Genomic DNA, 27,709 nt, shown 5'->3' on the forward strand with positions numbered 1-27,709 from the left:
CTAAGTATTTTCTAATTTCTATTATGATTTATTCCTTGACTCATTATTTATTTAGAAATATTTTTAATATTTTCGAGTCTTGCTTTATGGTATAGTGGGTGGTCAATTTCAAATTCAATTGTTAGATGTTTTATACAAGTATTTTAGTGTGTTATATATGGTTTTCAAATTTATATTCTCACTCATTTTTGTGTGCTCAGTTTAGCAATTGTTGAAACACTTGTATTAAATATCCCCCAATGAAAGTATATTTATCATTTTCTTTATGTAGTTCTTTCTATTTTTGATATATATACTCTTAGGCTGTATTAATACTAATAAACACATTTAGAACTTGATATCTTCCAGGTATGTTTAACATTTTCTTTTTTCTTTTTTTTTTTTTTAAGATTTTATTTATTTATTTAACAGAGATAGCCAGTGAGAGAGGGAACACAAGCAGGGGGAGTGGGAGAGGAAGAAGCAGGCTCATAGTGGAGGAGCCTGATGTGGGGCTCGATCCCATACCACCGGGATCACGCCCTGAGCCGAAGGCAGGCACTTAACTGCTGTGCCACCCAGGTGCCCCTACATTTTCAAATTATATAATAACCTTTTTAGTATCTAGTAATGCTCTTGGTATTGAAGTCTATTTTGAATTATTTGAATTACCTCATTACTGCAATATACCAATTCTTTTTTGTATTTTTTCTTTTTTATCCTTGTATTTTAAGCATTTTTTAGTCTTATATTTTAAATATTTTTCTTGTAAATAGCATATATGTGGTTTTTTTTTTTTAATTCCTTCATCCAATATTTGTCTTTTATTCCCAACATTTGTCTTCTAACTGGAATGTTTCATTCATTTCAATGTATTGTGGCTACCAGTATATTGAGATTAATTTCTCTATTTTATTTTATACTGTTTGTCCAGTTTTATATATGATAGAATTTTATCTGGGGAAATGCCTTGAGACTTAGTTTCAAGGGGCTTACCTCTATAGAGGATATTTACTGCCAATTTGGAACTTCCAAATCAGAATATCTTTTGACATGATTTTTGGATCTGAATTTTTTTTCCCTTTGGTAAGATAGGTAATATAAATATATAGGCTACAACCTTGAGTGAGAGCTGGCTTATGAATTAACAGGAGAAAATTTTCCCTCTACCCAGACATAAGTTTCTCTGTTGCTCCCCTGTAAGACAAGTTTTCTTCACCTTCACCCAATTCCCTATAGGTGAAGACCTTTGTGATCTTGGCTTTATGTGGTGTTGGGCTATCAGAATCCCCAAGTTAGTTGGTGTCTATGATTTGTTTCCTGTCTCAGATTCATCAAGGCTGAATTTCAGATCCCCAAAGAATAACAGTTGCCTCTCAAGTTATTTGGGTTTTGCTTGTTTTTATTTTGGGTTTTATAAAAGGTTTCAAAAAAACCCTTACTCCTATGGATTCACTTATGTTTGGCCCCTGAGGATTTCCTCTACCTTCTTGCCTACTCAGTTAAACATTTAAAAAACTTAGCGTATGTTTATATAGAATTTTTTATAGCTAGATAAGTGTTTAAGATATCTAATCACACATATTCTGAATATAGAAGTGCTTTCTCAGCCTTTTCTTAAGCACTTATATTAATTTTGAATAAATAATATATCAAATTCATCAAATCATAAAATTTTAGTTCTAATTCATGATAGAACTACCCAAGAGGGTAGTAGATGGGGGGGTAGGGTTTCATAGACTTTGAGATCAAAAAGAATCTGTTGTAAGTTTATTAGCCTGCATATATCCAGTGCTGGAAGTGAGAAACATTAGTCAACCTGAAAAATGAAGGTGGAAGCCAGATATTCACCCATGTGTTCATCCAGTCAGCAGACAGGCATTCTGCACTTGCTGTAGGCCAGAAACTAGGTTGTGTGCCAAGGGTGTAGTTGGGGATAAAACACATAGGATTCTTGCCCTCTCAGAGCTTACTGTCTGTGTGAAAGTAGTCTGAAGGTGCATACAACAAGCTAAAGTGGTCTGAGTGGAGAAAAACCGAAGTATGAACAAGAGTTGGTGGGAGCAAATAGGAAAGCTGTAGACTATAGGAGGGGTGACTGTTCAGGCAAAAGAAGGTTAAGAAATTAGTCTAGGAAATATCAATCTTGCATATGGCAGTGACATTCCATGTATAGACCTACATTCTTCAGGGGCAAGTAAGATCTCTTAATAAGACCATGATGTCTAGATAAGGATGAGCATTTAGGGAAATGCCTTTACCAGATCTGCAGAATTTAAAAATATTTATAATAGGATTTTTGCATCTACCGTGTATCCAAATTATAATTGATGAAGTATTGTGAAATAGTAATGAATGAGCTACAGCTAAAATCCCAGGTGTCACTTTTGTTTGAGGTAGACAAGAAGTCTTACATTGACTTTGAATCTTATGTAGGTGTTACACCTCTCTGATCCTTGGTCACTTTTTGGATGTCAGAGATGTCCTTTTTTTTTTTTTTTTTCACATTTTATGCTGCCAGAACTGTAATCCAATAACAATTTTCCCGGTAAGTGCTTCTCACGTGCCACTAGGGAGCAATAGCTTTGCCGCACTGCACTTAAAAGAGTTTAAACTAAAAAGACACAAATTTCACTTTCTTATCTACTGTGGTTGTGAATATGCTAAGAAAATAATATTTTAAATTATTGAATTTACACTCCTATGAGACATCAACATAATTGCACAAAGGGCACCTTTAATTTTTTTTATGTACTTACTTATTAATAAAGAAGAACTTTCTATTCATACACCAAAAGATTGGTCCAGTGGAACAAAACAATAATGCAATGAAACCTCTAGTTCATTAAATTGGAATGCTGAGATTGAATTACTAATTTATGTTGTTTTTAATTTCATGTTATAAATTATACTATTTTAAAATATGGGAGGAAACTGTTCCCTTGGAGTCTGCTTACTTCCAACTCTGGCTAGGAAAGTTTTATTTGTCCCCGGGGAACTGCGGAGTAGGGGGATTCACTGAAACAGTGCGGTTTCACAGGAGCGTACCATGAAACATTCATAGACACAGCCCTGCAGTACAGGAGGCTTAATAAACATAGCCAATCACTGAAAAATATCACATGGCGTTCTAAGGCTTTTGAAAGGCATTTTCAAAAGGAAAAAGGTTGATTTTGACTTCAGAGGTGTGCCAGATATGTTTGCATCGAGAGCGAGCACACTCTGAGATGAGGGTATGTCAACGATTGGCATGGGATCAGCCCTTGGAAGGGAGAGAAAGGAAGGAAGCAGAACTGGGGTAGAGGGAGAGGTTGGGCTGTAATACAGTCTCAAACAAGGCCTCAGCCAAGCCCCTGAGAACTCTGAACCAGGCAGACGGTCAGAGTTGGGTGAGGAAACCATCTTTTTACCTCTGGGTGGACTAGGCCTTGGATGCAGACTGACCCTGGGAGTGGGCATGACCTGGGGCGAGGTGGATCTCCACATCAAGAGTGTCAGAGGAGGGCCGCTGCTGAGAGCTGTCTGCTGGCAGGGCTGGCGGCACTCCCAGCATCGGGGAAATAAGTCCTTCGATCCTAAACATAGATTCGGGAGGTGTATCGTAGGATCCACTATTAAAAAGAATTTAAATAAAATCAGACAAATGTCCAATAGGTAACGAAGGACAAATATCTGACTTGGGAGATTTTAGTCCATTAAACATTATCTTCATTCATTTAGCAGCCATGCCTTTAGTATATATTATGTGCAAACATTTTACCAGACATTGTGGAAACACCATGGAAAGAAATCAATCATGGAGGAAGAGGACTCTCTGAGCATCTAGCATAGGTCGAGCATTTTATAGAGATTTTTCCTCCAATCCTTGCAAAACGCATATGAGATCGCTATTGATTCCGATGAAGAAACTGAGATTTTTGTGAGCGATATAAATTTGTTCAAGGGCACATAGGAAGTAGACAGTGGAGCAGGGTTGCAGCCTGTTCTGCCCAAGCCCTAAGCTCATGCCCTTTCTCCTGCAGAGCACTGTGCTGCCACCAGGGCGGCTGGACAGCCAGGACACAGGCAAATTAAGCTGCCACGTTCCGTGCACAGGCGAAGTGTTGAGAGACACAGAAGAAGAAGTGACTAATTGTCCCTGAAAGACTGATGATTGGAGTGACCTGGCAAACTGAGTCGGGATCCCCACCAGATTGGAATAACGGGGACAAAAACGTGACAAATCAAAGGAGATGCATGACAATTAGAGACATAAATACGATGAGAGACGTAATACTGAGAGATGTAATGAATCCACACAGGATTCGTCATAATCTCTCTGAAGCTAAACCACATCATGCTTCAAACTCTCACTCTGTACTTCAGTCCTTCAGGAGTCAGCTCACATCCTTCATGTGGCACAGGGCCTAAGGCCACTAGCATGATCCCATCCTCGCTTGCCTTGTAGGCCCCAGCTCTTGACTTGACACCCCAGCCAGGCTGAACCACTACCAGTTCACTCAGCCCTTGCTCTGTGTGTCTCTTCACTGGGTCTCTGTCACTGTCCTTCTCTACTTCTATTTCTCTCTCAGACTCTCTTGCCCTCTCTGTGTGTTTGTGTGTTTGTCCTCTGTCACTCAGGACCCTCTCCACCTCGGGACCCTCTCCACCTCACTGCCTCTTGCCTGGATATTCCAGGTGTCTGCTCAAATGTCACCCTGGGAAACCCACTCTGGGGTGGTGCCCTCCTCCATGCCCCACAGCACCCCGTGTCCATCTACCCCATCACAGTGTCCCTCACACTTTGTTGAAATAGCCTCTTCCTAAGAGTGTCTGCTCCTCACTAGACTGTTAGCAACGTGAGGAAAGGGACCACGTCATAGTTACACTCTATCACTTGCCCTAAGCACAGTGCACAGTACATCTTCATCATGTTACGTAGAAGGGAGGGAGGGAGGGAGGGAGGAAGAAGGAAGGAAGGAAGGAAGGAAGGAAGGAAGGAAGGAAGGAAGGAAGGAAGGAAGGAAGGAAGTTGGTCAGACACGTGGGCCAACAGTGAACTGAGAATTATATCTGGCAATTCAGATTTTTAAAACATCTCTTATAAGAGGGTATTGTAAGGTTTATTAACAGCTTTTGAATGACAAAAAAAAGAAGAAATTTAGAACATTCTAATTTCAGAATGTTTTCATGTCAATACTAAAATGTGTCCCTTAGACTAGAACATGTTTGGCAGTAATTTTGAGAGAAAAAAACTAAAAAGTTTTAATATCTTAGGTTTTTTGTAATGTCTGTACTGTATGTTCCTGACATTTGCTATCTTAGCTCCTTTGGAGTTTCCCTAATAAAAACATATTTTTTAAGGCCATTTTTGTTTGTTTTGCTTTTTCTTTTCTTTGTCATTCAAATTCACTCTCCTCCGTACAATTTCGTAAACTTTCAATCATAAAATTATCATATGCTTATTATAGAAATTTCAGGAACTACAGAAATGGAGAAGAATAAAACTCACCTAAAGGGTACTATGAAGAAATTTCAATTATAAATTTCCCCCCCTTCTATTTCTTCTCCTTTTTCTTTATCACATAATTGAGCTATGCATTAAATTTTATTTTTTTAAAAGATTTATTTATTTGAGAGAGAGGAAGTGCAGGGGGTGGTCAGGGGAAGAGGGAGAAGGTATCTTCAAGCAGACTCTGCTCTGAGTGTGGAGCCCAATGTGGGGCTTGATCTCACGACCCCAAGATCATGACCTGAGCGGAAATCAAGAGTCAGCACCCAATCAACTGAGCCACTCAGGCACCCCAACATTCAAATTTATAGCCTCTTTTTTCCCTCCACAAAGCATAATATAAACTTCTCCACAAGTCATTAAAAATCCCTCAAAAAAGCATTTTTGATTGGTGTGAGATATTTAATTATACAAGCACATCTTAATCTACTTAATGATTCTTTTGTTTTGGGACATTTAGTTTCTATTTTTGTTGTTGTTGTTATAAAACTGTAACCAAAAAATAAATTAGCAGTGAGACTTGACATAGCTTGGAAGTGCCTCGTATTTGGAGGGATGATGTTAGTCATACCAGTCCTCTCCATTTTAGCTAGTTATTTGGGCTACTATTAATTTTAAAAACCTCAATTTACTATCCTAAAACTAAATTCCACTAAAGGAAATTATGAGACTAATCTGGTATCCCTTAGAAGAAGAAGAATTTGTCCACATTTATTTATTCACTCATCACACGTTATTAATCGCTGTTCTGTGGTTTAGGTCTAAAAACTGTAGAAGCCGTCAGAAAGAGGCCATCTGAGAGCTTATGGTTTTCTGTGGCAACCAGTCAGGCACACATATAACACTGATGGAAGACTTGTGGGATCAGAGTGGTAAGAACTCAGACAATTAATATTATAGAATTTCTGGAGGGAGAGATCTTTTCTATTGGGGTCTCATAGAAAGCCCTAAGGTAATGACAACATTCCGGGGTAATTTGCTTGTTGTTTGTTTATGGATGGACGTATGTATTTACAGATGTCAAAACATAAAATAGAGTTATGATTTTGTTCAAAATTCTTATGAGCCAATTTAAAAGCTGTAATCAAATAATAGGTAGTGATATTTGTACAAAACTACTGTTCAAAAAATACATTTGAGTTCTAAAGATCAGCAGAAAAGTAAATTGTAAAAGCAATTGTGACTTGAAGATATCTACAATCAGATATCTTGTTTTACAAGATATGTAATGTTTTGCAATATTGATCTCTCTACCTTGTTTAATTTCTGAAAAAAATGGTAGATTTTTTATGCACTTTTTAAAAATTCTTCTCCATTAAGCTCTAAAGAAAATGCATTTCTCCTAGAAGAAAAATTATGTTCTCCTGCTATAGCGAATGTTTGTAGTTGGCCTGCCCTCGTTGAAGCCTCCCATAGGTAGCATAATCTGGCTGTGCCCTGTGCATGTCTTAATTTCAGGTGAGGGTCTCCTTTTTCTCACTTGCCTTAAGGCCCAACGCATTATATGGTTATGGAATTAGAAGGAAGTGTCCATTACTGTACATCCTTCCTCCAAGCATGCCTTGGCTTTATTTCTGGAGGTCATGCTCTTAGCACACACTAATTTGCCTGTTGTATATCATGCCTAGCCATGCTTCCAGATATGTGGGTTCTCTTCAGGATGATGGTCTAACACTGTGAGCCCTGAATATTTCCGAAGGTTCAAAGAGCATCCCAAGTCAGAATGCCAGTGTGAACTCAAGGTTTAAGGCACTTTTAAGGGATTACCTTTTCATGCCTTGTTAGCTAGAAGACCCTTGGAGATTGTTTCCATAAAATGACACATACAGATGCAAAGAAGATGCCAAGGATCAAATAAGAACCAGATTTTTAAATATTACAGTGTGTTCTTTTTCACTATCCTTTTGGCGCTGTTATTTTCTGCTAGCATGGCGGGGGGAAGTAGGATACATGCTAATATGTTTTATATGTATCTCTCTGGCACATATAATTTTGAAAGGAGTCTTCTCACTCAAAACACATTTTTTTCCTAATAGAATTCTGTTCAGGAAGAAAGACCTAGATCGAAAGCTGTACCTCTGTGGTAAGAAACCCAGCTGTTCGTCTTGCCATGATTTGTTCAAAGATGAGCTCTGATGATGGGAAACAAATGATTTATAACCCATGAGTTCACATATGAAAGGCATTGCACTCCGAGTAAGTAATTGGCTGTTGGTCCAGGAGAGCTAATGTTCTAAATCTGTGAGCATTGTTCATACAGTGTTAATACTCGAGGTCATCATTAGGCAGATAGCCAGTCAAGTCACACACTTCTGTCCCATGCTTGAAGAATAGACTTCAAGGTTTTTCTATTCTTGACCTCCATTTCTTTTCTATAGCCATAATTTCCACCAAAATATACCATTTCTTGGCTTTACTATCTTCTTATACTTTTCTAATTGGGTGTTTCCCATAGCTGTGCATAAGTGGTTTAATTGCTCTCACCAGCTCCCCTCAGAACTCAACAGATTCATCCTCACCCATTTGTGGCTTCCAAGAGCTAACGACGCATCTGGAAGATGTAGCTTACAGCGAGGAACAGGCCATAAACAGAGCCTGGATGGGTGGCAGGGCAAGGAGGAAGGGAGCGCCATCTTTCCAAAGCAAAATTCTGGTTTTCCGCACCCTGTGTTGGACTTGCAGAAGTAAAGTAGTTGCTCACAGGTGAAAGAACTATGATAATTATTCCTAAACGTGAGAATTTCCTCATAGGTACATTAATCATATTTAACATTTATGAAAATCATGGAGAATTACATGAGATTTACAAAATACATGGTCAGCATTTCACTAATTTACATATACATGGCACGACACAGCCAAAATATTTGTAAGAAATAGGTATTTAAACCTGAGCAGTGAGGATATTTGGGGGCCGTAGTGAGAGGAAAGGTTTAGTGTTTCCTGGGGTGAAAAGGTTTTTTTTTTTTTTTTTCTTCTGGCTTTGCTTTTAAGCTTGTAACTTGCCTTTGTTTACCCGCCGTTCTCCTCCATAAAGTGGAAATAGATTTTCATGAAGAGGCTTTGAGAAATAGGTTAAATAGGGTAACAGGTTACTACAGGTTTCTAGAAGAACGTGATATGCCCCCCAGCCTCTTACATTTGATTTAAAGCAATCTGTTCCCCCCTGAGTAATTGACTGCTTTAGACCAGGAGAAAACAATGGTGTTTATGCTGATGTGAGCGCTCGTTCCCCTTCTACGGGAAACTCATGGGTCAGCCGCAGTCCCAAACACCAGAGAAATTAACACGGAGACACCTTCAGAGGAAATTGGACATGAAATGTTATGAAACATGCCACATCCCCTTTCAAGCTGTGGTGGTGGGTTCCACAAGACTTATGATTTGAAAATCCAAGGATACACTCAATTATAAAGATATAAAACACATTAGTTTTGATAGAAGAACTCTGAAATCTGCGGTTCTCTTCATTGGCACTCTTCCCCACGCTGTGCTGGGCAGAACATGTGCAGTACTATTCTGAGTTTTCCGGAAGTGAAACAACTTTATGGAAATCATATGCAAAATGTTTCTCAAGTTTTTTTGCAGTTTACTTTTTTATGAGTCTGTTAAAAATTTAAGAGAAGCCTTGTTGACATTTTATATGCTTATTTTTCTTTCAAAGGAAAATGGAGGATTTTTAAATTTTCATATCTAAGATGATAAAAGGTGAAATAACATCATAACTCTTATCTTGTTCAATTTGATATTTGGTTGTTTTATTTTCTTTTATGAGTTTTATTCATCTTGTAACCAGTCTTGTATGTCTTATATTAAAAAAAAAAAAAAAAAGGTTTATTTCCCTCGTTCTGTTTTGAGGAATCTGCCTGGAGCTGTAGGATCCAGGTAGAAAAACGATCGTGAGGTTCAAACTCTTAAAATACTACCTTTGAAAAAATGTTAATAAATAATATAAATATTTTAAATATTATCATTTCAGCACTTTTAAGTATGCCAACAAGTGATTCTGGTGAATACTTCGTCCTCTGAGAAAACTAAGGAAAAGAACATATTGTCGTCTTGAATGTATTTGAATATCACAATCATATTGTTTCCCTCCGAATGTGCTTATGAAATGGAATATTTTTAGTGGAAGGATATGGCTCCAGCCATCTATTACTTTATATAATGTTTTATTCATCCAACTGACACTAAGATTTTTATAGTTCTCCAAATAGTTTACCGATCCAAGCACTTCTTTGGCCATCAGAGTCCCTTTGTGATCTCTTAAGAGAGAAACGTTATGACATTTGTAGATACAGCAATTCATTAGGTTTAACACAACTCCTAGTTCGTTAATTAAATATTGACTTGAGCCTCCAGGTTCTACTTCGGGTGAAAGTGAGCTTTAGCAGCAACTGGTTGTGCCGATTCATTGCAGTTATTCAACCGACGTGTGTTGAGTGTGTCCTCTGTGCAAAGCGACACTTCGGTGCTGTATGTCTACGTGGAGGTGTGGTGGGAGAAGGATGCAAAGATGAAAAGCATCCAAGTTTTATTTATTTTTATTATTATGACAAAGATAAGAATTAGAAAGCTATCGAAAAAAGCTGATGAGCTCTTTCGCAATAAGCAAGCATGAAGCAGCTGTGGGAGGAGGAGACGGAATGGTGGCATTTTTCAAAATGGGCATTTGGCATTACAGATTGATGCGCGAAAAATAAAAAGAAGGATAAACTATTGAGTCAACAAATTATTATTATAGCTATTTTTATGGGGTGATCTTGCTCTGCTTTTGGATTAAGCCGCAAATTTCAGTCACTCATTAGCATTCCTTCTTTGAAATGACTTTAATATGGTTGTATATTAATTCGATTGCTACGAGTTTCCTGAAATAGAAGATTGACTTGACCTGTGGCTGGTGCTCGAGAGATCGCATCCTGTGTCACATCAGCAAATTAGCACTGAGTTTAACCCTTATATAGTAAAGCCCAGCACGGGCAAAACAACAGCATGGCTATTTTTCATTAACTATGGTACCACATAGGGGTTATATAACTGGGAGCATAACTTTGCAAAGTTTATAAACATAACAGAGAACATTCTCACGGGTGTCCTAGGCCAGGCCTCATGCGTCGCTCCTTGAGGTCACCCAGAGTTCCCGCTCCAGACACAGCTCACCCTTCAGTTGCAAGGGGAGGCCGGCTGCCCACACGGGCTGTCCCAGCGCTCACCCCTCCAGCGATCCCACTCAGCAGCCCTGTGCTCCGGCCAGCCTGTCGCCAGAGGAAGATTGATTGCCCCTTAGTAATGTTTCTCGTAAGTTTCACCAATCTGGGTCTTTTTCAGTCCCTGAGTTCTTAGCACTTGACCCCCGCAATGTGGCATTCCTTGAGGCCCTGGCCTGACGAGACCACAGAGTTCCTGAGAGAACCGGATTTTTAGCACTGCGGCCCTAAGAATCTGGGACTGAGAGGTCTGTGAACACCACTAAGGGTGGGCACTCCCGGCCATGCGGTGCAGGACACTGCGGCTACCCCCCAACCCTCAGGGGAGGCTTCCAACGCTTCGGTGAAGTCCGCCGTGCCCAGCCTTTCCGCATGGCGTGATCAGCCCAAGCTGTTCCTTAAGCAAGGCTCTCCTCGTCCTTCACCTCCCTCACTACGCAGACATGCAAGGACAGGATTTTAAGGCCATAAGAAAGAAAGGCCACTGGGGAGTTCTCAGAGATCAATGCTCCCAGAGCTCGGTGTTAAAATTCCAGATCCCAGACAACAGTCTTGGCCCCAACAATGTTTTGACGTTGTTATGATGTCATAAAATACCAAATATTATAGTTCAGTGGAGGTGTGGGTACGTCTGCACGTGCTTGTGCATGACAGACAGACAACCCCAGCCCTTTACAAGTGTGGGGCCAGTGGATAGGACCCACCATCCACCTCATGGGGTAATTGTGTCACATTAACTGCTACTCTTTGGCATTATATCTCAGGCTCATTATTCGAACCGTAGTAGATTCAAATGGCCAAATCGTGACTTGTGCTTTATAGAACTTTGCTGGATTTCCCCCTTATCCCATCTTTTTTAACTTATGGATCATGAGGAGTGGTTTCTCCCCCCTTCCATTTCTGTACCATGTTTCGAAACACATAAAATTATGTTTCTCTTTCAGTTCTGTTTTCCCCTCTCAGCATGATTTTATAGACCTTTTTTTTTAAGATTTTTTTTTTTAAAGATTTTATTTATTTATTTATTTATTTGACAGAGAGAGACAGTGAGAGAGGGAACACAAGCAAGGGGAGCGTGAGAGGGAGAAGCAGGCTTCCCGCCGGGCAGGAAGCCCAGGACCCTGGGATCATGACCTGAGCCGAAGGCAGAGGCTTAATGGCTGAGCCACCCAATTGGTGGCTATTGGTGCCCCAATAGACCATTTTTAAAAACACACACACAAATCACTCCCTCTACCTTTCTGTCCAAATGTAACTGAGCTGCAGACAGTCGTGTTTGGAGGAAGGGAGCGGCTTATTCCTCTGCCAGCCTCCACCCCGCCTTCAAAATGGGGAACTTTATTAAGAACTCACCCTGGGGGTGCCTGGGTGGGTCAGATGGTTAAGTGTCTGCCTTTGGCTCAGGTCATGGTCCGAGGGTCCTGGGATCCAGCCCTGCATCGGGCTCCTGCTCAGCGAGGAGCCTGCTTCTCCCTCTCCCTCTAATGTTCCTCCTGTTCCCCCTGCTTGTGCTCTCTCACTCTCTCTGTCAAATAAATAAATAAAATCTTTAAAAAAAAAAAAAATGAACTCACCCTGCCTGAGATCCTCTGGGAAAATTCCTTCCAAAAAGAATAGGGGACCGTGGGAGGCAAGGAACTGGGTAGAAGTCAGACTGGAGTTTGAATCCTGAATCTGGCATTTAATTGCTCGGTGGCCCTGGGCAAGTTACTTCTTCATGCTTCAGTTTCCTCATCAATAAAATGCAGGTCATAAGACTTACCTGACACAAGAATTTAGTGAATTAAGGTACGTCTAATACCTAGTAGTGGTTGGCATGCAGTAAGTGCTTAATAAGTAAGAGTGAGGGGCGCCTGGGTGGCTCAGTCGTTAGCGGCTGCCTTCAACTCAGGGCGTGATCCCAGGGTCCTGGGATCGAGTCCCCCGTTGGGCTCCTTGCTCCGCTGGAACCTGCTTCTTCCTCTCCCACTCCCCCTGCTTGTGTTCCCTCTCTCGCTGGCTGTCTTTCTCTGTCAAATAAATAAATAAAATCTTAAAAAAAAAAATAAGTAGGAGTGAGGGTATGGGGGGCCATTCCTGACATAAAAGAGCTCCCCAGACTTAAACTCCCAGACAATGATATTGAACTACTATATAATGATGGTGCAGTGTCCATGTTTTACCGTTTTTTAAACAACATAAAGACCTTTGCTAACCTATCCGCTTAGGCTACTTACCACCTGTTCTTTCCTATGGCCCTGCCTGAAGTCCAGACTTGGTTAGGATGTGATCGAAGAAGTGCCTTTGAGTCAAGACGCCTACTCTGCCACTCCCTGCCTCCGTTCACTGGCCCTGCTCCAAATTAGAATGGCATTAAAGAAACTCTCATTTGATTTTTATCTTCACACCTACCCAGACTCACATGAAAGCTCAAGTTACAGTCTCTCAATGTCGTGTAGACACGTAGACTCTAAGTAGAAAACTGGGACACATTTTATTTTTTATTGAAAGGATAGTTGATTGTCATGGAAATTAAGGAAAAGGTGATCAACTTTCCAGATACTTCTTTAGTGAATTTCCAAGTGACAGTTACTCCTTCTGATGGTCAATTCTGTAGCTGTTGCCCCAGAAGTACTGTGCTATGAGCTTAGAGCAAAATGAAAAGTCCAATTACAATGCAACTTTTGAAGGCCTACGTAGACAGAAAAGGCCACTTAGGAGCCGAAAAATCAGCATGAGTGCCTGTAAAAATAGGGTATACAGTTGTGTCTCTATTGTCTTTCTTCTCATAACTTTTCATAACAGGAACTTGAACCAAACCATGATGCTAAAATAAAACCTCCACATTGAGGCAAAGTGGTTTTGGTTTTGGTTTTGGTTTTTTATACCTATGCCTCTGTATAAAATACCACAAGTAGTCATTTGGCAAAGCAGCGAGAGTCCTGGTTATAACACAGAGGCTAAGTGTATTCACTTATTCTTTGACTTGACAAGCACTTTTTTTTTTTTAAAGATTTTATTTATTCATTTGACAGAGAGAGACAGCCAGCGAGAGAGGGAACACAAGCAGGGGGAGTGGGAGAGGAAGAAGCAGGCTCATAGCGGAAGAGCCTGATGTGGGGCTCGATCCCACAACGCCGGGATCACGCCCTGAGCCAGAGGCAGACGCTTAACAACTGGGCCACCCAGGCGCCCCTTGACAAGCACTTTTGAGCACCTACTCCCTGCAAAGCATTGAGACAGTCCTCACGTACCCTGGTGAGAAAACAGGTCATGGTTCTTGCCTTCATGGCGCTAAGAGTTGAGGAGTCAGACAGTAAACCATGAGCAACCCAGTAAACATATGATGACGTAATATATACAGTGATCAGTGCGGCCGAGGAGATATGTGGACTCCCTCGGCAACATACGTAGGTCAGGTGTGCCAAGAAGGCCTCTCTGAGAAGGGGCTGCATCCATCCAGGACTGCAAAACGAACTTGGGGGAAGTCAGGGGCACCGAGCTCTGGGTAGAGGAGGAACCACAGGCTTTGACGCAGAACAGACTTGCTGTGTAAACAAACAGAAAGGAGGGAGATGGGGTACCTCGCAGATTTGCCTCCAAATCTTGGCTTTTCTCTGTATTATCTGAGCAGGTTATCTGGGGGGTAGTGAATATCACAGTTAGAAGTGTGAACCATAGAGTCAGGGGTAGAGGGTTCACTTGGCTTCACGACTTACCAGATGTGCGTCCTTCCATTTCTTAACCTCCCTGTTCCTTAATTTTCCCCTTTGTAAAATGAGGCTCAGAATACTTAGTTTCTTGGATCGTCGGGAGGATTACATAAGATTAAACGTAAACTTGTAGAGTAGGGCTTACGGTACAAGAAACATAAAAAGTGTTAATTATTCTAATAATGATAGTAATCATAATAATAATAAAACTTGCTGACCCCCAGAGGGTTAAAATGAGTATAATTCTAAAAATAAAGCCAACCTCATACTATTCTATAGATAGTAAAATTCTTAGCATATATTGCCTAACATATATCACTCAAAACTCTGGAAGCTATTACTACCGTTGTTTTTAAATTAGTAATAGTATTGACTCTAAGTTTCAACTAGTATCAAATCTATATGGTTTGTACATTGACTAAACCCAAAATATTCTTAGAACTGAGCTTTAGCCAACATTTCATTTGGTTCAAGTCCATATTCTATACATAAAGAAGCACATTTGTTATGCTCGAGTTTTCTATCTGTCTCAAGGCCTTCCTCACTTGTCTCCTGTAAATGCTGCCTTTACCACTCAAGGCCCTAGATGCGTAGCTAAACAGGCCTGTTAGTGTTTGTCGTGTCGCCTTATTAATATCTTTCCTTTTGGCCTCAGAAGACAACGAAAAGAACACAAAGTTAGCTACAGCTCGTCTCCGAACAGCTCACAATCTCCATCGCGCCAACGTGTGCTGCAAATAAGGAAGTAAAAGAGTCATTGGTGGGGGTAACGAGCTGAAGTTTTTATCACTGGCAGTCACCCGGTCTGGCCAGTTTTGTGGGAAATTCAGTAAGGTGTAGACGATGGATGATGGACGGAAGGAAGGAAGGAAGGAAGGAAGGAAGGAAGGAAGGAAGGAAGGAAAGAGGGAAGGAAGGAAGGAAGGAAGGAAGGAAGGAAGGAAGGAAGGAAGGAGGGAGGAATCAAGGGTGAAAAGGGTAGGGATAGACACACTGTACTAAAACATAGCCATGCACCCAGAGAGCTGTGGAATTATAAAAGCTCAAGACCTCTTGTGTGCAATGAAATAGAAACCAGTCCACATACCAAATGACAATCATGTAGCGGGTGTAACAGAAATATAGTACTCTCACCACTTTAGTCTTTGTTCTATTTCTGTTTGATTTCATTTTCATAAGAATCTGTGAGCAACCTTAAGGCTTGGTCTCTGCAATGCAAAAACAAATATAAATGAAACTGCAAAAGTCCCTGATTCTAAGATACACTTATCAGTTCTTTTTCCCATTAAGTGATGCAAGGGAACACCTACGATTCCTTCCCTTTGAATGCATGCATTCACTTTTTCATCAATGTGATGAAAAGAGCTCTGGAACTGAAGTCAGAAAACCCAGCCTGCCGCTGAGAACCTAGCAACTGTGATACCTTGAATGGGTGGCTTAAGCGCTCAAAATGTTTCTTTCCTTATTTACAGAGTGAGAAAGTTGAATGATAGGATCCCCAAGTTTCCTTCCATCCACGAAGATTTAAGCCTTCAATTGCAATCAGTTCCAGGAGTGCTCCCAGTAATTATGTCCCACGATGTGATGAAATGCGTATCTCTATGTACTGAATGAAGGCTAACTCTTGCAAATTGAAGGATGCAGTCGATGTGAGTCTTTTTGCAATAAACATCATTGTTTCATCAAACAGAAGTCAAACCCAAACCTCAACTTTCCAGTGAATGACTGCTGCCTCTCCATGAGTGCACGGACGCCTGGCGCACCTGTACACACCACCCCCAGGGAAGCATATGATTATGTCAGGATACAAGTCCCTTCAAGTGGGTCTAGGGCAGGGGTAATGAAATCGTCACCTCCACCTTTCACTACACTTGTCAAAGAACGATAGTTTAGAGTTTAGCTTCCTTTTTTTTTTTTTTTTTTTTTTGGTTTGTTTTCTTACTACCCTACTGGACTTATAATTATCTCTGTCATTCAAAGTGAAAAGCATGTAGAAAATAAAAACAAAATCACTCTTACACTAAAGCATTAAGCTTACACGAGGATCATTTTCACATTTTCTCCTTTAAGAATAACATGTAGATACTGAAAATGTTTACCTTCTGTTTTTTAACCCTCTTGCTGCTGGGGGTGGGTGGGTAGGATTTAATTAGTGTGCGGTTGAGTTCATTTAGTAAGAAATGCAGAGAAGTGGCAACAGCCGAACACTATTCTTTATCAATGCGGTGGGGAAGAAGAGGCTGTCTGCGGAGCATTCTTTTCCTACTTCGTAGCTCTCAAAGTAGCCAGTTAATTAGATTCCATGGTTACTGCTATTGTGATATCTGCTTATTTGAAGTGCAAAGATAATCATCAATTGTACACTCTTGACTACACTATTAATGGCTTTAATACCCACATTGTGTTTACATTTTGCATTGCAACGAACACTTAGCTATTGTGGTTTTTCACATGTAGTAATTCAGTGAATACTGTCTCCGTGTAATGCCCTCGCCACCTCATTCTGCAGTATTAAGTGTTGTTTTTCTAGTGAGGTCTTGAAATGTGGGGCATTATGTATGAGTTATGCTAATTTGTTAGGGCAATGAATACATTAATTTCATTAGTAAATGGCCTCAAAGCAATAATTACCAGTGTAGGTGTGTCAGAAGTGATCATGTTCAGTTTTGCCAGTTAATTATTAAGATTTTGTTCTGAGGGACCCAGATTTGACATCCAGCTTCAATTTAGCCATAAATAAAACCCCGAAGTATGTAGGGATGAAGCAATGAAGCCAAGAACTCGTGTTGTGTGTGCGTATTTGCACTCTTTGTCCAGTTGTGACTGCCAATAAGATGCCAAAATAATTAGTGTCAGTGATATAAAGTTTCAGTATCGCCTTAAAAGCACGTTTTATTAAAAATAGCAATTATGCCTCCTTGATACTCTTTTTTGCCTCCCATAACTGGATTTTACATTATCCACAAAAACAGTGTGTGACTTGCTAAGATGAATTCCACTTAGAATTGTTGTCTACAATTCCTCTTTAAAGCTCAAATCGCCTTTTTTTTTAAATAAATGGAATTTTCCTCTAATGGATTAATTGGCTCCCTGAGCCTGCCATATTATTATACTACTTAAACCATTTGCTGCTAAGCAGTAATAATAGAGCCTATACTCCAATATTAATTTCCACAAAAATTTGACATTCTTTTTATAATCATACACCTGTTGGAACAATTTAATGCATCTCCATTTGCTAAAATGATGTGTAGAGGTCGTGTGAAACTGAGTAATCGCTTGGGCTGTTTATGGAATCTTGGAATGCTAAACTGTTCTCAGTGTCCTGGGCTTCTGCTCTAATGGGAAAATAATCGTCTCTACAATTTGGGGAGGAAAAGAATACAGTGGAGTTTGAGAAGCTGGCGACCCACACGTGTGGGTCACGTGAGACACCACAGGGTGAGGGACGAAGTAAACGCAGGATAGGTGGATAGAGGAGGAAGCCATTACAGGAGGAAAAAATGCAGCAAAGTGCTGGCAGAAAGCGTACTGCTCTCAGGGTTTAATAAGTCCAAAAAAGCCTGAGTCATTTCTGCCAGTGATTGCCGATGAATCAACAAGCAGCAGTAATCCTAAACATAATAATGGCAACGATGAGAGTGGAGCTGGCCGGCGAGGAAACTGGTTCTCTTTTAGATTCTTCTCGTCTCGTAGGGAAATCACTGGTGCTTCTGTTCCCCGGTCTGATTTTCCACGCACTGACTCTGCCACTGCACCGTCTAGCTGCCACCTGCCTTTAGCTTTGGCCGTGTAATAAAATTTTGATTTTTTGATGTTTCTAGACTTCAGCCACAGCCTTGAAATCTGAACCTGGGCTTCCATGGGCAACCAACCATCCTGTCCTCAGGATTTAGAAAAGACAGATCTTGTTTTACTCTGAAGCCAGATTTCATTTACCTGGATGGACAGCCAATGTCGGACACTCTCAGTTTTCACAGATCACAGCAGTTTGGACAACGATCATATAGCCTGTGAATTTTGTGATGGTGGTCCTCAATGTTAAGGATTTGCTGAAAAAGATCTCTTCCTTCCACTTTAAGTTAATGAAGAAGTTCAAACTTAAGAAGTGATTCTGGTTTAGACTAGCAGAGTCTAGAATTTATTTAAGGATATTTAATTAACATGAATTTATCTTGAGCAGGATCATTGGTTGTGATCTTGACTTTTTAAACTATTGCCTACATTTGAAACACATTTGTAGACAGGAATTGCCATTTTTGTGAAATGTACAGAAGAAAAGGTAAGGTCAAGGAGCCCTCTTCTAACTGAAGACATTAAGTTAGGACAAAGCTTTACTTGCTCAATTAAAGGGAGAGCTTAGAGGCATTAAATTTGAGTTACAGGGTAGAGATTAAGAACTGAGGCCTCTGGGGCGCCTGGGTGGCGCAGTCATTAAGCGTCTGCCTTTGGCTCAGGGCGTGATCCCGGCCTTCTGGGATCGAGCCCCACATCAGGCTCCTCTGCTGGGAGCCTGCTTCTTCCTCTCCCACTCCCCCTGCTTGTGTTCCCTCTCTCGCTGGCTGTCTCTGTCAAATAAGTAAAATAAAATCTTTTTAAAAAAAATCTTAAAAAAAAGAAAAAAGAACTGAGGCCTCTGTATTACATAGTTCCGGAGTTGCCCATTCACATCATATTCTGAATGAAAGCCAACACCAGGAATTGTGCAGTACACAACCTGCGCAGCCATCTATAGCAACCCCATTAAGGACTCAGGCTAAGGAGTGAGAAGGATTGGGGTTTATCAAAACATTGCCATTTACTCCCCGCATTACGATGAACCAATCGTATAATCTCCACGAGCCACAGACTTCTCATGTATAAAGAGCAATAATAAAGTATGACCTGTGTCACAGAAGTGTCATGAAGGTTTAATGAATTAATGCATGTCTGCAAGCCTGTCACATGGCAAGAACGCACCTAACATTAGTTATCATTATTATTACCAGTAGTATTGGTTTCTTTTTATTAAGTGGTAATGTCAAAGCTCTAAAAACAGGAGGCCTAAAGGGGACGGCATTCTACCTCTGCCCCGGCTCCCAGGGACAGTCCAGAAGCTAGCCCTTGGCTGATGCTAACTCAGCGGCAGAGTCTGAGGCTTCTGTGCCTTTCCTACTTAATGCCCCGCTACCGTGATCGCAAGTATTTCTCCGGCTCCCTAAATGTCCTTCTGTTGTTTGCCAGTAGCCTTTTTCTTTCTGTCTCGTGTTTTTTTCCTTGCTTCCCCCTTTCCTCACAGTGTCTCCACCACCCTCCGCTACGCTCTCTGCTCCCTCAGCTACAGGCGCGTCTGCAGGTGTCAGAGCCCCGCGCGCTCCTCTCCGTCTCCGTGTCCCGACCAGGGCACGTGAGCACTTAGACCTGAGCGCCACTGAGCACCCTGCACGTGAGTTTGAGGAGAACTAACCAAAAGAAATTAAACTCTACGTGTTATTCCCTGGCACCTCTTTCTTCTAGCCTGTCATAGGTACTTACACTGAGATTTTGGAGAGCTACCATGCACCAGCAATTGTGCTAAGCCTTTCCATAATTTCATTATTTAATAATCACTAACGTATAGGTATAAATATTACTGCTCCTTTAGGGATGGTAAAACCTAGACTTGGAGAGAGTTAGAGTTACTTGTCCAATCGCATTTAGCTGGTAAGTACTGAAATATTTACGTAAGCCCAGCTACGACTCCAAAGCCCATTCTCTCAACCACGACCTCTACTCCTCTTCTGCTACATTTATAGATTCTTACTGTTTGGGTCAAACACATCATTCAAACCTAAGCCTTGGAGCATTGCATAGCAGGAAAAATAAGGAGATTTATTACCAAAAATAAGGAGATTTATGACCATATTATTTCTATGCATGACCTATTTTTTACCTTCCTTCTTAGAATATTGACCTTAGTCGTCTTTTTTTTTTTTTTTTTTTGAGTGGTCATATGATTAGTGCAAAAAACACCACAAACCTACAAGCTAACGACACAGCGACGACAGGGTTACCCATATAGTCGGGAGGCGTGCGTATCCATTACACGTTCGTCCTCGTCGGAGGGTGATCTTCTGCTCCAGGCAGGCCCTGTTTTTGTGGACCGAGGGACAGGGATGATGCCAGCAGGTAGATCCTGGACAACACTGAAAGTTCCATTCGGTTAACAGTGTTGCACTTAGGACCATAGCAAACGCCGTCCGGCAGCCACTTCATTCAGGGAGCTCAGCGCTTGCCAATACGTGGGCTCCGGGCTCCTGGGAGACCCCAGAATTAATATCAGAGAAGCTAAAACCAAGGATTATCTCGAATAGCATTATATTTCATACAGATACATTTATTATTTTTCAGTGTATTTTCAAAGACCGGCAGAGGAGGATGTGACTAATAATCCAGATTTTAAAGCACATACATAGCGGATCATGAGACTGTAACAAAATTAAATGGGTTTTTCCCGAAAGAAAAAGATGGAGGACCACTGGATAGCCGACTGTGGCCTCGAGAATGTTTAAATTGAAGCAGGACAGAAATAAGGGTAGCAAAGAGTATCGTGTATCTCTTTAATTAAAGAATTTGTACATCGACACCTCAGAGCCCTGAAACAAATGGTAGCCGCGTCCAGCCTCATGGGGGGAGAACAGGCTCAGGTCTGCAGAAAATGAGAAAAAAAAGAAAGGGGAGGAGCTGGTCTCTACCATCCATCCTCAGTGTCTGCTGCTGTCCCTGTTCTTTTCTTTACACTACCTTGAATTTAGTAAGAGAAAAGGTAAAATACCTCCAAAGCCAAGCCAAGTCACGTGAAAAGGAAAATGCCAGAAGTCTTTGTCTTCGTGCTTTACCTACACGTGCCCTTAGCAACACCTTGCAGTCTGTGGCGCTTTGTACGATACTCTTCAAAGATTCTAGCTGGAGAGAGCCGGGCGGAGCGACTAGGGTCCCGGGGAGGCCTCCTGCCTATCACACCCTGGACACAGAGCTCGGTTTCACAAGAGATACCCTTAACGTCCAGCCCAGAGAAAACATATTATCTCAGACGAATCAGCCTCCCAGCACCTTCCTCTCCTGGCCCCTCCCGGGTCACTGCCTTGTTCCGTCGTATTTGAAAACCGTCCCAACCCTGAAGCATTAGACATCCTGGGCAGCCAGGGCCTGCCTTAGCGCAGACCGTCTCCCCGGGTGCCAGGAGGAGAGCCCTCCGCCCTGCCCGGATGCCACACTCTCTTTGCAGAGATCTCGAAGCTGTCGAGGAGTCAGCTGACAGAGAGATCTCTGCCTGGTGGGAAACCTGCCCACTGGGAGGGCGGCGCCGTTGTCCCTCTGGCTTACTACGCCCCGACGTTAAGCAGCCTTTTGCTAGTGGAGCTAGAGTATGAATCTAGAACTTGTTAAACAGTTTGTCTCTCTGCTTATTCCCTTGGATTTAGGTGAAATCTGAACTTCTGAATTTTAAATTAATATTTATGGCACAATTTAATACACATTTAGTAATGTAAAGAATCTGATTGAAAGATGTGGTTTGCGCATAAGCCCCACCAGAAACTCATTTACTAACAGAATCCAACCCTAAGTAAAATAAACAGCTTTGCTTTCTACTGACATTTTATAACTACCTTAAGGGAAAGGTGGAGAGGGGAATTGGGTTTCCATGTGGATTTAATTCAAGAACTTCCCGAGAAAGTGCTTGAAGGCAATACGGTAGTGAGCCAACTTTTTTTCTGTTAAGTCACAAAAAAATAGATTGTACCAAATAGAGGGGATCAACCACAGCTGCAAAGAGGAAATTTAGAATTATCATCATACCAGTATCAGAAGGTCCTTTATGTTTATAGCTTCATAAAAGTTCAGTTAGAGTAGTTGCTGCCAACTAATAAAAAAGTAATGAAAAATTTTGCAGATTTTTTGTGTAGACAGCAGTTACCTAATCCCCAAATCCTGATGAATTCATATATTCAAAATATTTAAAAGGCAAAATACACCCAAGAATTTATTTGTGATCTCTTTAAAGGCATAGGACTTATCCACATTAATAGATAAGAAACAACTATATTGTTTGGCTGTACATCAATATATGCTTGAAAATAAAGTCTGATTTCTTTATTGCCCAAACTTTTGAGAAACCATAATTAAGCAATGACACTCCAGGGTGGATGTTATTAGGTAAAAATGAAGGCCTTGTCCCTTTAATGCCCCTTGATGTGTGTTATTACCCAGGAACCCCTGGCTTCCGTGTCTTTTTGTGATTATAAAGGAGGTCTCTTTCACATTTATTTTTTTTTAATGAATTCTAACAAGAGGGCTTTGTATTTATTGTACTAACACATCCATCCATTTGGGGGAAAATAGTTCCTATTGGAAGGACGAAAGGAAGCAAACGAGAAGCGCTTGAAAATATTTTTTCTGCTATTTTTGGTGCTGAGTTTTTTTTCCCGTAGTGTATTTTTAATACGAAAGTGCAGACACCTTCTGTGTGTTTCATAAGTTTCTCCGTGTCCCCTTTCCTGTTCACATCACTCTCTGAGCCCTGCGCCATCGGCTGGCCTGCTCTGTCTAGTAAGCCTTAGCCTCCAACAGATTGCCCTTAACCTTTACTTTTCATTAGAGAGCACAAAGCGGGAGGCAGTGGGGGAGGAGGAGAATTAAAATTGGAGGTGTTTCAAGCGTCTGTACTACATTATGCCACTATATGAAAAAGTCGTATAGTTTGAAATGAAAAGTGAAGTATGGCGCTTGTGATCTGGCATTAAAATTCATTGCTGGGTAAAGCTCATAAAAATCTGTATATAAATGTTGCTGTTATTATTTATGAATAATAATTGTATGATAATGCTTCCTCTTTAGTTAATTATTTGTGTGGAGGCTTAAGTACACTTAGCTATTATTATTACTTATAAAATCTGGATGTTTGTTGAGTGCCATGTGCCAGTCACTGTCTTAACATACTTTACATACATTATCTCAGTTCATCTTCACAATAACTAATGTATATGCATAGACATCACATGTATTATACACACACGCACAGGCGCGCGCACACACACACACACACACACACATGAGTTACAGTTGGTAACTGTCCTAAGTCATTGGGCTAGTGAGTAATGAGGAAAGATTCCTGCCTGCCCAGGTCAGGCAGATCAAGAGCCCAATATCTTAACTAGTTCACTCCATAAATCATTGCCATCCCGAGACCCATGTTAAATAAGTAAATAAAGAGTAGCCTTTTACAGCTGAAGAAATCAGGACTGAAAGAAAACAATTAACTTATAAATGTCACATAGTTATCCAGCAGTGGACCAAGGAGAGGGAAGTAGACGTTTCTGAATATGGCTCACTGCCTTGACCGCAAAACCACGTAGTCTGAACTCTTTTGATGATCCTTTCTTTGGGAGTGGTTATTAACATTGGAAAGCTTCAAGGACCATGATGGAAGCCCAGATTAACACCAATTGCATTTTTTTTTTATTAACAAAAATATAAGCTTACCCATGAGAGCTACTGCCTGGGAGGTATGAAAGAAATATCCAGAGAGAGGATCAAAATAAAACAAACTCAATTTAAAAGCACTCCTTTTGCCATAAATTCGGTGTGCTGGAGGTCAAATCAGACCCCTGTGTGCAAATGAAGTAGAGTATCTCTCGCTTAACACAGATGTTTTACTCTCCTCTGACAACCACATTTTTGGTAACAGGATTCTATTATATAAGAAAGGGAAGTGCTACCAGCTTGGAGTTTTTGCAAATTTTCAGCTTTTGTACATTCTTTTTCTAGTGAGCATGTGAATCGAGTAGGAACAGAACAAACCACGCGCGTGCACACACACGCACACGCGCGCGCGCGCACACACACACACACACACACTCCCCCAAACAGACAAAACATAAAAAGCTCTCCCGAGCACCACTCCTGGTCCCCACCCCGCAGCTTGTATCCCGTCCTGCTGAGATCGATTTCAGAAGGGCCAACCTCCTAAGTACCCTTCGACTGGCCCATTGTTCTGATTTTGCAGGCGTATCATTTTTCACTCAGCGCAGTTGCCAAGCACCGGCAAGATGCCCTGGTAAAAAAACCCACGCCTCGCAATCTGCCGCCGTCGTCCTGCATGCCCCTTAGCCCCAGCCATTCGATCACCTCGCGTGGAACTGCCTGGAGCTGTTTGTTGAACTGCTTCATGTTACTCTTTGACTGAGAGAGAGACAAATGTTCCATATTATCTTTAATTTCCATAAAATTGTTTTAATCTTTGCTTTATAATAAATGTATAACGGTGCCCTCGGGGGATCTCTGTTTTGTATTATAGGTGTCTCCACTGGAGTTATGTGCGAGATAGAACTGCTCAGCGTTTGCCTTTCACCCAAAGGACTCGAAAGATACTTTGAAACAAAAGATTCCTCTGGGAATCATCCATAAGCATAAAATGGAAAATTTCCTTTCCCCCAGTATGCCTCCATTCCACCTCCCCATTCTGGAGACGTGATTATTAGCCAAATCAGATCAGGAACAGAAGCAGCAGGAGCTGAAAGATTCTTGCCCTTCTGACCGGCCCAGCTTTGGGTGTGACATTTATGTGTGGGTGTGTATCCATATAATTATAAATACAGAATACACAAATGGCATCGCAAGGTATAATTAATTAGCTAAACTAAAAGCCTTTGCCACTGTGTCAGTTTTAAACTTTTTAGCTCCAATGATTTTTTAATATACCAGCTTGACGATAAAGGAGAAGGGGAAAGGGGTGGGAACGGGGAAGATCCCGTGAATACATTTTTTGACATTTTGTTTATTATCATGTTATCTAGGCTAGTGGTAAATGGATGGACTTGTCAGCAGAAATCTCTCGGTGAAGTAAATAAAGAATCTTAATAGCAAGGACCATAGAACTAACGGCAAATTGCTCACAAAGAGATCTAATTTATTGGTTTCGTTTTCACTGAGATTCTGTTCTGGATTCCGGCTTTGCCAGAAGAAACAGCTGAATGATGACATGAACCCATGCGCAGAGAGAGTGCTCTATCTGTAGAAAACGGGAAAACGTGGAGGGAGTCTCTGCATGGCCTCACCCCACCTTCTTCTAAAAGTTAGCTTCCTTTTTACCGCCGTGGTATCTCCACAAAGCTAAAGTCTGGAAGGTCGCCTCCAGTTTTATTTTCTGGTCTCTCTTAATAAGCCCATGCTGCATTCATGAAAGGAAAATATTGAATGTGACCACACCAGTTATAATATTATGGCTATTTGGGTTTAAGCATAATAAAGATACCAACAAGGGCTCCTCAGTTATTAATATTTTTTTCAGGTTAAAAGGCAGCAATAAATCATAAAGAGCATTTCCAAGCAGGAGCACTTTTATAGAAAATTGCTTGCTATTTAAACAAAATATTTGCTCTTCATCTCAGGAAAATATGTGGAAGCTTCTGAACAAGGAGCTATTTTACCTCGTCTCTGCCTTCTATAATTAGCCCCCTCTTATTTGAAAAAAAAAATTTTTTTTATTTGCTTGCCCAGATCACAGCAAAATATAGGGCCCCAGTTTGCTTTGGCCAAATGAACAATTTTTTCATTAGCAGCCTATGTTTTTCCACAGAGTGTAGGGCACTCAATTGAAATATTTGCCCTTCTGTGTCCATTCTTCTGAAAGTCTGGAGACCTCTGTGTAGCTCTCTTTTGGGCATGAACCAAACAAGATAAACAGGCAGGGAGTTTCGGTCCAATAGACATGGTAGGAATTTCTCCCCACCCCTCGTCAGTATAAAATCTCCTTTACTTACGCACTTCGGAGAATACCTCTCCCATGAACTCTGAGCCCAGAGGTCTGCTCAGGATGGGGCCATTTATCTCCAAAAGTTGGCTTTGGGCGGGAGTCTGGAGGAGAAGGTCACCCAGATATTAACCTATCTTTCTTCACTCCTGGATTGGACTTGCTGGTTAGAAGGAAGCAACGGATATTTCAGACTATTGCCTGGTGCTCATTTGACCTTCTCCACTTCATCATCGTCTCTTAGAGAAGCCAACGGATTTGACTGACTACACCTTAGTCATCACATGGCTTATGATGGTTTATTGTTTATTCATTTACCCTGGAAAGAAAACGTAATCATGAATATCTGTTTAAATATTCCCTTCGGCCAAAAATAACCATGTCAGTGGCAGATGAGATCAGGACCGTAGGTGAAAAACAAACGAACCCATCTTCTTCTAGGCCAACTGCAGCGCCAATTTCATATTCTGAGTTAAACGCGTTTTTTTTTTCTCTCTTGAAAATAAGTTCCTAAAAAGAGTTCCTGGCATTCCAAGTAATGATTGTAAATCTACCAAGTTAATTTATGAACCAATAAAGTCCTGTCAAGTCTCCTTCCCATCTTCTGGAAAACAGGTCTGCAGAGATGAAAAAAAAGCCCAGCTAGTTACTAAGGAAATATATTCTTGCTTCTCATATATTCCTCTTCAGCCTTGCTTCGGAGCTGGCTTCTGTGCACTGTGGAATATGGAAATCCCTACAAACTCAGAAAGTATTTGGGGTGATAATGGTCTACATTGTTAGATAGTAAGGCTTTAAGGAAATTAACAATAAATGCATCATTATTATATCCAAACTGCCATCAGATTACATTCAAAACTCTAAATGAAAAGCTGAGGCATTCGGTTCCTCAGACACAGAACATCAAATCAAGGCTGTTACCAGAAGACAGTATTTAAGATGGCCCCCCTCCCTTTTCTCCTCAGTAAACACCTTGTAAATTTGTCTGAAATTTTCAAATTTTGCATTAATTGAGGCTCCATTGCCTGTTCATTTGAGTTTTGGTGTGAAAATATATCAAATCTTAACACACAAAAAGCTGCTCTCTCAAGCCACATTTCATAACATGATTTCATCAGATGGTCTTAATTTTCTGCATGACATTATCTTTCAAGCTGACATAAGACTGGGCTGTGATATTTGCATACTCAAGACAGAACCGTGCAGCTTAACTATGTTTCTGCTTGTGTGGGAATTTGGGGCATTTTTACTTTGAGGACTCAAACAAATAAACCTTCCAAAAATAAAAATAAAAATATTTTCTCTACTCTTTGAATGACTTTGTTCTTGCCTTTTAACTAAAGAAACACTGAGCTATTTTAAACAGTAACTGTAGTATCCGAATCCGTTGTCCTAGTAGTCGTGAGGTGTATGTATCTCTGACGTCCAGACCAATTAGTCAAGGAGACTTGGCTATTTTACTTGGCTAGCCTCCATATCATTGTAAATGTGCAAGAGGAGAGAGGTGTTTTTACGGACAGAAAGACTGTATATTTTAAATCTTGCCATCTCGGGAAAATCCATCACTAAC

At 40.9% G+C, this 27,709-nt stretch overlaps 1 long non-coding RNA gene across 2 annotated transcripts in view; it reads left to right on the top strand.

The window, feature by feature from the left end:
• LOC130543437 (uncharacterized) overlaps positions 1-27,445 on the top strand; it is a 217,597-nt gene extending 190,152 nt beyond the window's left edge. For both annotated transcript variants that reach the window (XR_008958789.1, XR_008958788.1), the window contains one exon: positions 24,685-27,445. This is a non-coding gene — a long non-coding RNA (uncharacterized LOC130543437). The remainder of the gene's footprint in view (positions 1-24,684) is intronic.
• The last annotated feature ends 264 nt before the right edge of the window (positions 27,446-27,709 follow it).

The sequence above is a fragment of the Ursus arctos genome, unplaced genomic scaffold (assembly GCF_023065955.2).
Source record: "Ursus arctos isolate Adak ecotype North America unplaced genomic scaffold, UrsArc2.0 scaffold_12, whole genome shotgun sequence".
Taxonomy (NCBI): domain Eukaryota; kingdom Metazoa; phylum Chordata; class Mammalia; order Carnivora; family Ursidae; genus Ursus; species Ursus arctos.